Consider the following 17865-nt stretch of genomic DNA (forward strand, 5'->3'; position numbering starts at 1 on the left):
AAGAGAGAGAGAGAGAATGTGCCCTGGATGAGGAGAGACTAGGAGAAGGCAGCAGAGGGACTGGTATGAAGAGTATGTTGGTATGTGATGGTCAAAGACCTTGTTGCATTGACCACCATTATAGTACAAAAAAGGCATTTTAATTTGTTTAAATGTAAGTTTCTGTGTTTAAATTTGTGCCCATTGTCCTGTTGCTGGGGCCCACTGAGAAGACTATGGCTTCATTTTCGTTGCTGCCCCCTTGCCCACTGAGCTAGTCATTTTGGTTTAGAAGTCTACGAGGTTGGTTAGGCATAATTTCCCCCTCACAAATCCATACTGACTACTCCCAGTCATCTTCTTGTCCTTCACACACATAGAAGTGATTTTGAGGATTAGTTCATCCATCAGCTTTCCAGGGTCTGAGGTGAGCCTGAGTCCTCTTTCTTGTCCTTGCTGAACACAGGAGTGATATTTCCACTCTTCTGATCCTCAGGAATCTCTCCCACTTACCACAGCCTTTCAAAGACAATCAAGAGTGGCCTCACAATGACATGTGCCAGCTCCCTGATGCATTTGTTTGTGCAATCCATCAGGCCTCATGGAGTTTCACGTGTCTGGTTTGTTTAAATACTCCCTAGCCTGGTCCGCCTCCATCAAGCGTAATTTTTCCTTGCTCCAGACTTTCTTATAGGTCTCAGGGGCCTGGGACTCCTGGAGGTTGGTCCTACCAGTAAAGACCAAGGCAAAGCAGCAGCAGGCCCACATTTTCCCTAGTTTTCCTTGTGCCAGTGATAGACTCGTAGGAATCCTTCTTGTTGCCCTTCACGTCCCATTCCAGATTCAACCCCAGCTGGGTTTTGACTTTCCTAACTCCATTCCTGCATGTTCGGGCAGTGTATTTCTCTCCATCCTGAGTTACCCAATGCTGCTTTCACCTCTTGAATGTTTGCTTTATGTGCCTGAGTTTTGTTACAAGCTCTCTGTCAGTGTCGGCCTCCTGCCACCTGTGCTTTAATTCCAGCATGTTCTTGTGCTTGGAGGAGGTGATCCTTGGAAATCAACCATCTTCAGTTTTAATTTAACCCTTGAAGACTGTTAGTCTTCAGTACAGACATTAAGGTTTTCTTTTTTAAAATGGTCATGGTATTTGAACACCAGCACAATGACTGTCCTTAATTCTATTAAAATAATAATGGCTTCAGACTGCAGTTAGAAAATGTATTACAAAGGGAGCATCCTTCATTCTTCTAAAGCATTAGCAAAACAACTTTGTAGTGAAGGAAAAGAGTGACTAGGGTATTTTGTGCACAAAATTGATTATGCAGGATGAGCGGGAAGGTGGTTGCCACCCTAAGACAGTGGAAGGAAAGTGACTTGTCTGTGGGCTGAGTTATTTAAGAATCAAGTACATTTTTTAGAATTACTGAAGACACTGAGGACCTCCTTCATCTGTTGCTGCCTTTGTATGCTGGGAATCTATAAATGTAGCTCTCCCTTTTCCAAATCTTTGTATCATGTAGCCCCTAGACTTGCACTGGCAAGGAGTCCTACTTGGTACACAAGGAAAAGTGTGTATAAGCAGTCATTTGCAGAACTGGGGTCAGAGACTATTAGATGCTTACAAAGAGGATCTGTCTCTCTCTTTGTTTCAAAGGTGCCTAACAAAGTAACTCCACAACTGTCTAAATGTTAAATGTCTAAAATTCAAACATTAAATTATAATAATAATTAATTAATTTCAGTAATAATAATTAATTTCAGTAATATAATTTGCCTGTGTCTTTTTTTTAGTGCTGCAATCTTGATAGTTCTTAGCATAACATTCTTACAATTTTTAAGTTTAAAGATTGTGAGATTAAACTTTTAAAGTTTGTGCAGTATTTTCATCTTTGTAAAGCCACCACTTAGCAGTAATATACATCTATAAATAAATAAATAAATAAAATGTTTCCTTCATGAGGCTGTATCAAATAAAAGGACAAGAAATGGAAAGGCAGATCAAGTCTTATGTCCCTCTTAAGAAAATTGTTTTTCAATACACTATGGCATTGAAAAATGAGAATCAAGGGGAAATAATATACGAAGGTTTCAATGTAAACCAATATTTACTGATGTACCTCCATTTTTTGATACGGCTTTAAGTAGCAATTTACATTTTAATATGCAGTCCTTAAGCACAAGTTGTCATGTTGGATAGATACTATTGCCTTTGGAAGTGTTATTCTCTGACCATCTGAAGAACAACCACCATTTTAAGAGGAGCTTACATTTTATATAGAAAAGCTCCTTATTTAGCAGTTAAATACATCAGACCTCACTAACCTCTGTGCTTCTGTGAGCTCAGAAATACCATGGCAAATAAATAGTAGCAAATAAAAATGTTACAAAGCAAGGAAGAAATCTAATCATGGAAGAGAACCAAAGGGGCAACACATAATGATCAGATCAGATCAATTACTTAATCAGCTATACAATATAACCATATAGGGCTTTCCCTGCCCTTTCCAGTAAGGTACATTAGTAAACAGCCTCCTATAAACAACTACAGCCAAGATGCACTCCAAGACTAACTGGATCTTATTGAAAAAAGATAATACAGTATCACATACGCATGAAGAGTTGCTCTCTGCATCTTAAGAGTGATTTGAAATTGTCTGGTTCACATGGACATGTTTATTTTTTAAATGTCATTGGTAAAAGAAAATTGATTAAATGTAATGCTATAGTAAACAGGAGGTTGCTGTGAATGAGTCTATAGTATAGCAACAGATGGCATAGGTTAAATCTATTTAGTAGCAGTCACTTGGCAGGGAGACTGAAAAACTGAAAAAAGACAAACAGATGCCAGGTGTAACACAGTGTTTGATATAATAGTTCCACAGCTTAAAAACACATTTCATTTTCCTATCTCTCTCATTCAAATTTCCCTTAGCCTTCCACCATAAATTATTAAAATCTACTGTTTCCAATTAGGAATTTTTTTAAATCTGCACAATGCTTACTTTAGGATATTGCCAGACAGCTGGTTTTCCATGGCTAAACCCAGGAATTTTACTATTATTCCAGTGGAAAATCAAGGACCAGAAGTAATGCAAAGTCATCAAACAGTGATGGAGAGCAAGTTTGCCATAGCAAAGATGAATAGCTTAACTGCTCATCAAGTGCTTTCACACTAAACACCCTCCCCTCTTTGTTTATTGTACCACAGCACTGTAGTTCTTTAAGAATTAGTATGCTGTTTTTCACAGATATTATTCTTGTTTTCTCTGTGAAATTTCTAAAGGGATTAAAAAAAGAGTTTTAGTGATTTTAACATTTTTAGCCTTAAAAACCTAGTGGGCAACATAGTGGTCTGTGTGTTCAGAAGATAATAATCCTATTATTGTTCCCTTAGAGCTCATTGAAATGGTAATGCCTTTTTGTGGTTTTTTTTTAAGAGGACAAGGCTGCTGATTCTGGTACTAAATAACATGGTGATCATCTCTGGTTTTTTTCTCCCTCTTCTTTCAAAGGTTTGGAGTTTATGGGAATCAGAGTAGCTTGGTCACCATTAAATCCATCTCACCTCATATTTTTTCAGAAGTGTGACATTAATTCTGAGCGATACTGATTATAGCAACTGTATCCTGGCCTTGGTCAAACCTAATTACCATTTCATGTGGTGTCGCACTCCATTATTTTCTCCAGGTAATGTGGCCTCCTATTTCACTCAGCAGCCTTTACAGACAGCTCCTTGTTAATGAATAGTCAGAGCTGAAAAGACCTACAAAGAGTCTCAAATGACCTCTTTTGCATTGTAAAAAGATATGTGGATTTATAAATACACTAGGTGTGTTGTTATTCATTAGTCAGTTTTACAATTAGTGAACACCTGGCATGGGGAAGGTGAGATGGCTGTTTACTTCCCATCAGCATTAATGTTGATTTCCAACAGGCACCAGAGAGCACACCAGTTTCACCCTTTTAGAGGAGATAAAAATGTGAAACAAAAATAATTCTATCTAATATTAAAAGATATAGATTTAAATGTTAACTTTAAAGGTTGTGGATTACATGCCTTTTCTTAAAGTATCATTTATATGAGGCTTCTTTATAGAGTTGAAATAAGACTTACAAGGATTTTGAAAGGTCAGTCTATTTCATGTCTACAAAATAATATGGGGATAGGTCAAGCAGGTCTTACACTGCAGTTGGGTATAGCCAAAACATTTTTGTTTGTCTAGATGATGTTATCCAGTAGAGAGGAATCAAGCTGATATTCAAATACAATTTTAAAAAAACAAACTCTTCTGTAAATTGCACATATGAATGCTTGGCAATATTTGTTTGACCTCTGTTGGCTGTTGATTGGTTCTGTGTCTTTGGTCTCCCAATTTAACATATTCCATCTTCACATGTAAGCTACAGACTTCAAAGAAACATATGGATACATCAGGCTTGCCAATCAATGGTACCTTGTAAAAAAGAAGTGCTGAACAAAACCAATGGTAATAGAATATTTGTTTAAAACAGCTTTTTGAACCTCGAGAAATTCACACCTAAGACTGCAAGCAAAACAAATGGCACAGATGAAAATATTAATTTTAATTTTGACTAGTCTTCCTGGAATAAAGGAAGATAAGCACAAAGGTGTGGGTTATTTTTCTTTAATGTGTGCAGGGGTGTGGTTTTTTCAGCACTGAATGAACTTTTTGACATTTTATACCAAAAAGCAATGTGACCCTCAGATACCAAGTGGTATATTTATCAAGAACATTGATATCTTGATCAGTATATATGTCAAGGAAACCCAGAATGCTTTTCTGAAGAGAATGGGCAGATAAGGAAGAAAAAAAAAAAAGATTATTAAAAACTTATGAGGAAGAAAAAAGCAAGATGTGTTAAGGAATACACTATAAATATAAAAAAAGACTCACTCATTTGTAATGCCAGTCCACATAAAGCCCAAACTGTCCGATGCGTTAGTAGACAAGGAATAGTCAACCACAAAACACTGAGGCACAAACTGTTTTGCATAATAAGCATCTCTTTAAATGATAGTGTGAGAAGATAGGTTGGAGTTTTTCAGTGCAACCTGCAGACTTTTTAACACCTAAGGATATTTCAGCTGACTTTGGTGGCCTGCTGAGATTCATTGTTCTGAGTTTGTGGTTAAAGGGCACTGGTCCTTAGAAGTGGGACAGGGTGACAGAGGCAATGATTCTATTCCAGCTCATAAAATGTACTGACTAAAGCCCAACAACACAGCACTGCATTTATACCACCATCTCACAGGAGAAAGCATGTTATTGTTTTCATTTCCCATTCTTGCCTCCCACTCTACCCTGTCTATAGGATCTATAGGATGCACAGAGCCTGGCAGCCAGACAGAACAATGCTGTAAGGAAGGGCAGGAATCTATGTCTGTGCCTCTGGCTGGCCTGACTGCAGGACCCCACAACTCAACATAAGCAGGTCTTCCTTTTTTCACCAGGTAAAATGCTTTTCAGTCCAGACTTCGTAAAACTCAGTGCTGTCTTTTAAAGAACAAGTAGCAATACCTGCTGTCTTCAGACATACAGTTGTATTTGACATGTTACTGATTATTTTGTCTGCTGTTTTAATGTTGGAATAGAATAACTAATACAAATATGTGAAGTTTTATTAGCCATGAAAGTCTAATCTCCCACTGACACCCCAGATGCATATGCATTGTCATCTTTATGGCTTTGGTACCAATGCAAGTTCATGAGAGTAAGTTTTTAATTAACCCTTTTTATTAACATCTGTTCTACAGATCAGCTGGAGCTAATATAGATTTAGCAATGCTTGAGTATTTAAATGGCCCCAAAAGTCTTACAGACTGATAATCCCTGACTAAAATTATTTCTTTGGCAAGTACTGTCTCTGCTTTTCTTTGTAGATGCTTATGTCAACAGAAGTGCAGTGCTGCATGTTAAAGCAGCATTAGAACTGGGGGAAATGCTGTGACTTTTACAGTGAAAACGTATTTCTAGAGGTGAAAAAAATTACAGAACACACAAATTAACAGACTGAGAGGATGTTCCTGCAGCCCAAGGAGACAAAACTATACTAGTGAAGATCAGTTCTTGTGAAATACGTGTTCAGCATACAGACGTTAAAAATAAATGCAGACACCTGGAAACTTAATATAGTAATAAGTTTGCTATAGACTGACATGCAGGTTTTTAGGCACTGTTCTCCTAATCCTAAAAGTGCTTGTTCAGTGCTTAGTCTCAAATTCTTCTGAGGAAAGGCACATGAAGGCATTTGCTTTGGATTGGTCAATTAATAAGCATAATGTTTCCGATATAGCTAAGTGTACTAAATTCTGCCCTTGGATAAACAGGTCTGGTTTGCCCTGAAAGTCCTTATACGTGACAAACCTGTGAAATTCAAGACATCCATTTACTCCAAGTTCTGATGATCTTGCAAGTGCCAGGAGGCAAATAGAACCACTTCTCTTCCAGCCTCTGCAAACTTAAATTCTGCCTTTTAAATGCTCTTTAAACTTGTCAGATCTGTTTGTGGTCATCTGCCATATGTATTCCAATAGTGTCTGGGAATTCAGGTCAAGACCAGGTATGCACCTGCTAGGACCATACAAAAGCAATATGTGAAGCTGCAGGCTGAAAGATAGTACATCTATTTGCTGCAATGACATTTGAAAGATGAAATTTTCTAAAATTGTGTCTTTTCAGCATTGACTTGAAACAAACCAAAAAAGCCCCATACCGTAAGACTGAAATTTCATGAACGTGAATGCAAAGCTTTCCAGTGTTCCTGAAAATCACAGAATCAGAATAGTTTGCATTGAAAGGGACCTCAAAAATCATCTGGTTCCAACGCCCCTGCCATGGGCAGGGACACCTTACACTAGACCAGGTTGCTCAAAGCCCCATCCAGCCTGGCCTTAAACACTGCCAGGGATGGGGCAGCCACAGCTTCTCTGGGCAACTTGTTCCAGTGACTCACCACTCTCACAGTAAAGAATTTCTTCCTAATATCTAATCTAAATCTACTCTCTTTCAGTTTAAAGCCATTATGCCTTGTCCTATCACTACATGCCCTTTACAAAGTCCCTCTCCAGCTTTCTTCCAGGACCCCTTTAGGTACTGGATGGCTGCTATAAGGTCTCCCCAGAGCTGTCTCTTCTCTAGGCTGAACAACCCAGACTGTCTCAGCCCATCTTCATAAGAGATGTGCTCCAACCCTCTGACCACCTTTGTGGCCCTCCTCTGGACTCATTCCAACAGGTCCGTGTCCTTCTTGTTTTGGGGGGCCAGAGGTGAATGCAGTACTCCAGGTGGGGTCTCACAAGAGCAGAGTAGAGGGGCAGAATCACCTCCTTTGACCTGCTGGTCCCACTTCTTTTGATGCAGGCCAGGATATCAGCTTCCGGGTCTGCAAGCACACATTGCCAGGCCATGTTGAGCTTCTTGTCCACCAACACTCCTAAGTTCTTCTCAGAGCTGTTCTCAATCCATTCTCCACTAAACCTGTATTTATGCTTGGAATTGCCCTGACCCACATGCAGGACCTTATACTTGGCCCTGTTGAACTTTATGAGATTTGCACGGGCCCACCTCTAAAGCCTCTCAAGGTCCTTCTGGATGGCATCCCTTCCCTCCAGTGTGCTGACCACATTACACAGCTCGGTGTTGTTGGCAAACTTGCTGAGGGTGCACTCAATCTCACTGTCCATGTCATCGACAAAGACGTTAACCAGCGCCAGTCCTAGTACCAACCCCTGAGGAACGCCACCCATCACTGGTGTCCAGTTGGACATCAAGCCATTGATCACAGCTCTTTGACTGCAACTGAGTGGTCCACCTGTTAAATCTAGTTTAGAGACAAGGATGTTGTGCAGGACAGTGTCAAAAGCTTTGCAGAAGTCCAGGTAGATGAGGCCAGTCACTCTTCCCTGATCTGTCAATGCTGTAATCCCATCAGAGAAGGCCACCAAATTTGTCAGGCATGACTCGGCCTTAGTGAAGCCACACTAGCTGTCACCAGTCATCTCCTTATGTTCCATGTGCCTTAGCATAGCTTCCAGGAGGATCTGCTCCATGATCTTGCCAAGCTCCAAGGTGAGACTGACTGGCCTGTAGTTCTCTGGGTCTTCCTTTTTTCCTTTTTTAAAAATGGAGGGTTTCCGAACTTCACTGGATTGCATGACTTCTCAAATATGAGGGATAGTGGCCTAGCCACTTCATCTGTCAGTTCCCTCAGTACCCATAGATGCATCTCATCACATCCCAAGGACTTGTGCATGTTCAGGTTCTTAGATGGTCTCAAACCTGATCTTCTCCTACAGTGGGTGGTTCTTCATTCTTCCAGTCCCTGCCCTTGTCTTCTGTCTTGGGCCGTGTGGCTGGAGCACTTGCCAGTGAAGACTGAGGCAAAAAAGTTGAGTACCTCAGCCTTCTCCATATCCCAGCTAACCAGGCCTACCATTTCCTTCTGGAGAGGGCCCACATTGTCCCTAGTCTTCCTTTTATCTCCATTGTGCGTATAGAAGCTTTTCTTATTGTCCTCGATGTCCTGGCCAGCTTTAATTCTATCAGGCCTTTAGCTTTCCTAACCTGATCCCTGGTTGCTCAGACAATTTCTCTGTATTCCTGCCAGGTTGCCTGTCCTTGCTTCCACCCTCTGTAGCCTTCCTTTTTGTGTTCAAGTTTATCCAGAAGCTCCTTGTTCATCCATGCAGGCCTCCTGGTATTTTTGCCTGACTTACTTTTTGCTGGGATGCATCACTGCTGAGCTTGGAGGAGGTGATCCTCAAATATTAATCACCTCACTAGAATTGCTGCAAAGTTTATAGTAACGTACATTGAAATACATTCCAAAATAAGTTTTCTGGTTTGGGGCAATAAGAAAAATAGTACTCCATCTTTTTGAAGCAATTACAGAATTGACTTTGACATACTAGTCACTGTTTAAAACTTGTTAACCTTATCTTGACTATTACTTCATTAATATGTATATCCATTCCTTGCTTGCTCAACACCATGTCAATGTTTTACAAAAAGCTTTTCATCTTCTAGAGTCATCTAATTGGATAGAAGTTCTGTATTAAGATAATATCATGTTTCATAACTTGAAAAAAAATGTTGGACTAATAAGGCTTTAGATGCTCTCCAGTTGATTATATTTGCCATTAATTTAAGACCAGTTGTCTCCTTTCCTGTTAGTGCTGGATATAGGGAACCTCAAGAGATAGGGTCCAAGAGGAGAACGTAGTAGCTTCTCTTCTTTTTGATGTAGTGAAAACTTAATCAGTGTTGGAGGCTAAACATCATCATTTAAATCAGTGTAGTTGCATGTAGAGTCAGCTGGGAGTTTACTGGAGTATACAGAGGACTTAAGCAGAGAAGAAAAGCCCTAAAACAGATTAGAATGGAATAGAACAGACAATTTCAGTTGGAAGGGACCTACAACGATCATCTAGTCCAACTGCTTAACAGGGCTGAATCTGCCAACAGGAAGGAAACAGCAGACTACCCAGCACTGATTTTTAGTAAAAGATGGGGAGAAGGGTCTGAGCCAGACTTGTGCCACTAGGTGACTAGAAAGCATATATGACTTGACTTTAGCAAAATAAAATTATCAAAGATTACTGAATGTTTTTATGTGGGAGATTCAGACCAAACAAATAGGAGTTTCATTCTTACTAGTTCTACTGATTACAGTCTGGGCAATGGTGAGTTTAAGGAGTCCTAGGAAATGACAGCACTTAGCAATAATGTTTAGGTTGCCTGGCTGTTCTTTTAAGTGGAAGGAAGGAGAGGGGCAGGGAGAGGAAGGAGGGAGAGCCAACCAAGTAACTGGTGCCACATGGTCCCAAAGTTCTCCATCAGCAACTAAAGCGTAATTGGTGCCACATGGTCCCAAAGTTCTCCATCAGCAACTGAAGCAACTCATTCATCAACTAGGGTGATTTCACAATGGTGTAAGAATACTGTGAAGCCAAAGTATTAATCAAGAAAGTAGATTTTGAAGCTGCTGCTGGTGAAACTGCAGAAGAACCAAATATACCCAGCAGTAAAAACCCCGAGTGAGTTTCTGCTACCTACAAAAGCAAAGAGGAGACCAGCCTCTTCTGCCATGCTGTTAATCACCTATAGATGATTCTTCCACTTCATTGTTTAGTTATTTTTTTTTTAGTATTTTACAGAATTCTTCCTCCTGAGAGGTCTTTATTTTTATGTCTTCTGTTTTTTCTGCTAGTGTTGTTTTGCTAGGCTCTTTCATTCTCATTTTCTTTTGTTTCTTAATATTGTGACTTTTTTTTTTCTTCTGAGACTCAATACTTTTCATTTTTTCATCTAGGATTGAGAACTTCCCTATGAATTCTTGCCAACCTTGCCTTGCTTTTTTTTCCATCTGAGGTGTGTCCTCTGAATGTATTCTGTTCTAAAAGAAATCTTACACTCCCAACATTTTACACAAATATAGTTCCTGTTCCATTCTTTTTTTCCAATTTTTCTAATGAGGCTTGGAAGATTGGCACTGTTTACCACCAGGCCTGCTGTGTTGTAAGCATTCCCTACCTCCACTGAAGCAATTTAAGGATACTCAACTCATCTAAGAAGGTACTCAGAATTCTAAATTATATGTGCTCCATAAGACTGTATTAATCTGTATTCTGGCAGACAGACTAGATTCATAAAACTGGTGTAACTACATGGTAGCATATCTGTCTGTCAGAGTCCAGGGCATTTACAACAAAGTATGAGTTTAGCTGTACAGCTGCTACAGTGTCACAAAGAAGGCATGTTTGATTTTCAGTGATTTTTTTTTTTTTTTAAATGTGATACTAACATGGACAGAATAAAATTCTGTAAGGCTCAAAGCTTAAAACTGAAAAGTAGAGTATTTAGCAAATTAGTGACAAAATTGGAAACAGAACAGAGGTCTTCCTGTTCCAGTCTCAACCCTTACGCACTTACTCAGGCTATAAGACTGAAATAAAAATAATTTGTTGTCTCTAATAGCATCCCTGGCTTGCCCACATTAGTCAGCAAAAACCAGAGATAAATGGTGCTTAGCTACCTCTACTTTGAGCAACAAGCTTGTCAAATGTTACTTACAACTTAAAGATGCAGGTGTGCTTTTACAACTGAGATAGTGACTTCACATGTTTTAACATTGACACCTTTAGCAGTGGAAAATCCATACATACAGTTTGGAAAGGCCTTGACATTTACAAACCACTGTCATGAGTTCCACTGGTACTTATTTGTACTTCAGAAATATTTTAGTCATATTTAAGAAATTTCAGCCACTGATACAGGAAGAGATCAGACTATGCAGACCAACTGCTCTGGAAAGTAACACAGACTCTTCATTCTAGTAAGAAGGGTGGGTGAGGGTGTGTTGGGATGGGGCAGTTTGATGTGATTATCCTTACAATGCATTTTGCTGAAACACTGTATAAGAAGCGTAATTCCTTCTTCTACCATAATCCCTTCTTCTACTTATTTCCCTTGCCTACCATACAGTATGAAACAATTAAGAAATGCCTCATTAAAATGTTTGCTCTAATTTAAAGCTAGCTCAATTTGAAAAGATCTGACTCTTTGTCTAGCATGTAATATTGTGATTCATCTGTTTGCAATTCTTTCTTGTTTGTTTCAGTGTTGCCATAGCAATTCTTGCCTTTCAAGTACCAAGTAAGTTGTTGAAAAGTACATTTTTTCTTGATTATGTAAGCAGCGTGCTCCTATAGAGGGAAATACTTTACTATTACATGCCCTAAACAGTTCATCTTTTGTAGCTACAGTCCCCCTTTTCAATAGGAGTATATCCATTAGGGGTTTTTTAATTTTTTTTTAATCATGCCTTCAAAAGACTGTCTTCTCACAATTCAAAATACTTGCTCCTCAAAAAGTGAGCAGTAATCAAATTATAAATGTTAACATATTTCCTTTATCATAACTGTTTTGTAGTATCCTTATGGAAGCCAAGCACCTTACAACAGAAGTCTGTGACTCATATACCAGAATTCCAGTCTAGCATCTTTCTGTAAACGGAATTACTCTCAGGCATCTGAGCAACGCCTGAAAGAAAAAGAAATGCATTAGAAGATACAAAGCTCAGAAATGGTTTGGAATTTTCCTGCATATAAAAGCAATGTCTTGCCAGAACTGCATATAAATGTAAAGGGGAAATGAGAACAGAAATTGCACAAAGGGATGCCATTGGTTCTTTGGGAATGACAGTTGGCAAGTTTTTGGGGTTTCAGGATCATAGGATAATCTAGGTTGGAAGAGATCAAGGTCTCTAGTCCAATCTCCTGCCCAAAGTGAGGTCAGCTTTGACGTCATACAAGACTGCTCAGATCTTTATCCACGAAAACCTTCAAGGCTAGAGATAGCACAATCTCATCAGGTCCTTGCTTCACTGCTTGGCTGTCCTCGTGTGGAAAATATTTCTCCTGATAGCCAGTCCAAACCTTTCTGCTTTCAATTCATGATTGTTGAGTTTGTCTTTTGACTTCCTGCCATGGACCACTGGGAAGAACCTGGCTTCATTTTCTCATGACTTCCCCATAGGTACTGGAGGGCTGCTGTTAGGTGCCCCCTAAGCCATTCCTCTTTCAGGCTGAACTAACACCAGTCCTGCAGCCTCTCGTCACAGGGCCTGTGCTCTGACCTCCAAATGTCTTGGTGGCTCTCTGCTCAAATTCATCCAGTTTATCAACTTCTTTTCTGCATAGGAGGCCCCAAACTCACTGCAACATCTAGATATGGCCTAACAAGTGCTGTGTAGTGAGGCGTAATCACCCCCCTCAAACTCCTGGCTGTGCTCCTGACCACACAGCACAGAAGGCCGCTGGCCCTTGCTACTGCCCAGGCACGTGTCTGGTGTCTGTTCAGCTCACTGCCTATGTAATGCTCCCAGGCCTTCTACACTGCTTCTCCCCAGCTGGTCCATTCCCAGCCTGTGCCATTGCCATGGTCTGTGTCATTTCCATGGTCTCAGCCTTCTCAGGACTCAACACTTGTCCCTGCTGAATTTCATCGTGTTCCTGTTGGTGGGTTCCTGCAGTCTTCCTAGGCCTTCTGGATGGCAGCTCTTTCCTTGAGTGTGTCAGCTGGTTCCCCCCTAGTCTGGTGTCATACACCAAATGGACAAAAGTGATGATGGCCAGAAGTGTCCATCAACCTGTACCCCACTCGCTGATAAAAATATTAAAGAGGACAGGTTCCAAGATAGAACCCTGGCATACCTCACTTGTTATCAGCCTCTAGGCAGAGTAAGATTTGATAACTACTGATAGTCATTCAACCACTTTTTATCTCTGTGATTGTCCACTGTTGTCTTAACTTGAAAACAGCGATATTGTGGGAGACAGTGTTAAGAGCCTTGTTAAAGGTAAGTGACATCCACTGTTCTTTACCTGTCCACAAATCCAATCATTATGTTATCAAAGGCAGTCAGGTTGATCAGGCATGATATATCCTTAGAAAATCCATACTGACTGTTCACAGTATCTATCTTCCCCTTGGTCTGCTCAGAAATCAGCTGTGAGAAGAATCTGTGACTTTTCCAGGGACCAAACAGAGGGTAATCACCTTGTCACTCCTTGGATTGACATTGGCCTCTTTTGAATACAGGTATACATTTTGCAGCATTTAAGTCTCTTTCTTTGACAGAAACCTTTCCCAATATGTACCTTTCAAAGGTGACAGAGAGCTGCCTGTCACTAAGCACAGAGGTCTGGCAGACCTTGCTGGTGAGAAAGAAGACAAGTACTCCGGCCTTACCTGTGCACACTGTCACTACATCATCCCCACCCATGTGTCAGCAGCAGTCTCATATTCTCCTTGTTCACAGACTTTTACTGCCATTCTCATCGTACACACGCTTCCTGGTGGCCTTGACATCCCTTCCAAGTCTCAACTCTAGCTAAGCTTTGGCTTTTCTGGTAACATCCCTCTTGCACAGGCAATATTTCTTAAATGCTTTCTTTGTAGTCTTGCCCTCATCCCCTCTCCTGGACACCACTGCTCTGAAATGAGCAGCACCATGAGCTCCCCAATTACCCAAGCTGATGTCCTAATACGTTTACTTGATATCTTGAGTTCAGGCATAGTCTGCTTTTGTGTTTCTGAATAAGCCAAAATCTGTTCTCATGAAGTCCAGGATCTGGGCTCTACTGCTTTTCTTCCTCATTCCTCTTGGAATCTTGAAAACCACTATTTTATGGTCACTGTAGCTGGGGCTGCGATTGATGACCCTTGCCCACCAGCACATCCTTGTTAGACACAAATCCAGCTGTGTGTCACCCCTGCTTGGCCCATCTGGTACATGTATTGGGAAGTTACCTCTGATAGTCTCCAGAAATTTTGATTGCTTGTGTCCTGCCACACTGTCCTTCCAGGCAGTGTCATGCATCTGTGACACAGACACCTCCTCAAATATTTCAAAGAAGGGTTCGCCCACTTCCTCACCCGGCCTGGCTGGTCTGTAACTTACCCCCACTACGCTGTCAGCTTTACTGGCCTCTCCTCTGACCCTGGCCCACAAGCTCTCCCACACCTGTCACCTGTCCCACACATCTGACCGGTCCATCCCTCAGAAAGCATCCCCCTCCTCCCTTCCCTGTGTGTGACTCCTGAAGGGCTTGTGTCTGTGCACCGCAACACTCCAGTTGTGTGAGCTATCCCACCTCCTCCGAGTGACCCCACTGATGTCCCAGCTGTGTGACTGCACATGGTGTGCTAGTCCCTCCTACTTGTCTCTCAGACTGCGTGCATATGTGCTTACACACTTGAGATGCCTCTTCCTTTACTCCATTTCACAATTTCTGAGGTTTCTCTTGTTCTTGATCCAACACCTCCTCATTTAACTACATCCTTTTGCCATCACTCTTAGTTTAAAACTCTCCTCAACAGTTCCAGCCAGTATTTGACAAAGACGCTCTTGCTCTGTTTTGCTGAGTGGATCCCAACTCTTCCTAGCAGTCCTCAATCCACAAAGTGGGTCCTGTGGGGCTAAAAGCCAAATTCCTTTCCATGACACCTGCTGTGCAATGATGAGTTGATTGGTGCTATCTGCAGAATCCATCAGCCCCCCTGAGGGCTTTCCCCTGAATCAGCAGGGCAGCTGAGATCCATGCTGGGGTACCATGCCCTCAACCCTCAACTCCAGAGCCATGCCATCACTCTTAATGTACCATGGCCATATCACTGGAGCCCACAGGGCTGAGCAGGAGGGAGGAATAATCTAAGGGCTGAGTAAAGCACGGATTCCCAAATCCAAGATCCCCATAAGCAGCAAACCTCCCTAGACAGCAAGTCAGGTTAGCAGAAGTTGCCCTCTGGAATCACCCACTATTACTCACCAGATTCCTCCCACTGCTCCTATAGGATTTGGGCTCTGATGCTTCTACAGACAGGGCTTTCTGCCCCTCACCTGCTATCAGGTCCCTATGCCTACTGTGCAGGCGGAGCAGGAGCTGTTCTCCTGTTGCCAGAAGTCACAAGCTTTCATCATTCCCCCTCACAGGAGTCTCTACGCACCCCATGATCAGTCACAGCTTCCGCCTGCCTCTCCTTATGGCCAGCTGGCCATTCAGGCTCCGCTCTCTGCAGTCTGTGAAGATCTTGTCAGCACAAAGCCTCCAACCGCCCCAGCCCTGGGACTGCCTGCAGCCCCAGGCACAGGGATCTGCCGCCTCCTTCTGGAGTTCTGTCTTGCGTCCAGGCCTCTGATGTGTTTTACCCTCTACAGCTCAAGCAAACTGCAGAATATGAAAGCAGGGGACAATCCGTTCCAAACGCGAAAATATTTCACAAAAAACTCTGCTGCTTCTCTGTGAGTGAAATATGTTGAATGTAAAGGCCATTCTGCATCTGGTCTTCCTAGTCATTGTATTACAGGTCTTTCCCATTAATGCAGTACCCAGTATTTCCAATACTGTCACCAGGTGGCTTGGGCAGAATAGCTTTATGCTGTATGGCACCCTGCTGCCAACCATTGAGGTGTCTTCTCACAGCAGCCATTCAGTCTGGCGTTACCTCTGGTACATGAGTCCTGCACCTACAACCTACTTACCTAGCCCCACATTGAGGATCACACCATAAAGGAGGATCTTGATGACATATTAGGCCTTATTTATTCTAACAATTTGCATGGACAAATCACGCAGTCACATTCTGATCACCGTAGTTTTCCACTCCTGTTAGCTAAACCTCTAGTGTTTTTAAGTGCCCCCAACATCCAGTCTGAAGCCCAGTTCCTGGTGCCATGTTGTCCCCCTTGGTTGTCATCCCTTCCTCAAGGCAATGGCAGCTGTGACTAGTCGGTGAATTTCTACTGGGCTCATGTTGGTAAAGGAAAGCATAGTAAGACCTTAATAAATTTAATCGGAATCTGAATTCTTTGTCACAGACCTGCCAGAAATTTCTGCTGCCTTACCACCAGCTGAATTATTTATCCTCTCTTGGATAAAAGAGTAGCTCACAGGGAATTCCAGACCTTTTCAAAAAAGTCTGTTGACTGAGTTATTTGGAGAATTAATTTCCTACGGTTAAACACACAAATGTGGTCCTCCTCTTCTCTGCATGAGAGACAGAGAGAGACTGGAAAGTACGACCCCTTCTGATTCCTAAATTTTCAAGGACTCCTAGGAAGATGTAGATCTGACAAGCTCTCCTATACATCTGCCTGTGAGACCAGTGCGGAAGATTGGAAGAGCATGGCTACTGTTCAACTGCCAGCCTCTGCAAGCTTGAGTCTCCAGCCAAGCCCTAATTAGTTTTGGGGTTTGGGAAGAAAGTAAAGATTCACCGTCTCAGAAACACATCCGCAGTTACTTCTGAGTGGAAGCTATATGGGACATAACTTGGTTTCAGGCACAGTATATTGATGTGCATGAAAAAATCCCCGTTGATTTTCTTCATGAGATGATATTAACCTAGGGTTGTGGCCGAGGTCTCTAAGAAACAAAACATGTCACCCTTCCTAAAGGTTGATAGTTGCATACCAACAAACAAAAATAATTCAGTTCCATAACTCTCCTGTTTTTCTGGAACAAATGGGAAAATGTATACATTTTTGTTTACATAAAGATGTACACACCTATATACCTTCATGTATTAGATACAGAAATCCACACTTTCACGCTGACAAATGTGGTGGCAGCTAAGCAAAGTCTACATCCTTGTTTAACATGAGTTTCAAAAGATACAGTAATATTCTTCAAAGCTCCTATAATACTGGTTCTAAGTTCTATTTTCTTCTACATACCTACTTACTTTTCTTGAGCTAGCTTATAATAAGGAAGTCCAGTATAACGTGGACCTGCAGTCTTCCACCCTGGTGCAAGTAATCCTACTATCACCTTATTGTTTACATTCCTAATTCTGCTTCAGCTGTATCCAACCCTTTCTGCACTCATAAGCACTATCCTTTCAAAACATTTCTGAAAAATCTCTTCCCACACTCATAAACAATACAGTATCTTGTCTGGAGCTGCAGGTACAGTCATTAAAGGACAACAAACACCATTTCTCATCTGAATGTTGAGACCCAGAGTTGGAGGCTATGTGACACAACAAGCAAGGACTTTGAGGATTTTTTTGTAACATGAATGACTGTTCAGCCCACATCCCTTCTCCCAGCATTCTGGAGAACCAGACAGATTCATTCTCTGACCACAGCCAGTCTTTGGGAATCCCATAGGGCACTAATGGCAACTTTTATCTGTATTAGACATGAGATCACTACAGATTAGAATCTGCTTTTTTCCCATACCAGCTTTCACTGACTGTGAAGGTAAGTTTGGAAGTGTATAGAAATCCCTGCTGTTGTTTTAGGACACCTTCACCCAAAAAGACCAACTCATGATAAAGTCCTACTCTAATCAGAAAT

Source organism: Falco biarmicus, chromosome Z (genome assembly GCF_023638135.1).
Source record: "Falco biarmicus isolate bFalBia1 chromosome Z, bFalBia1.pri, whole genome shotgun sequence".
In the NCBI taxonomy this organism is placed as follows: Eukaryota; Metazoa; Chordata; class Aves; order Falconiformes; family Falconidae; genus Falco; species Falco biarmicus.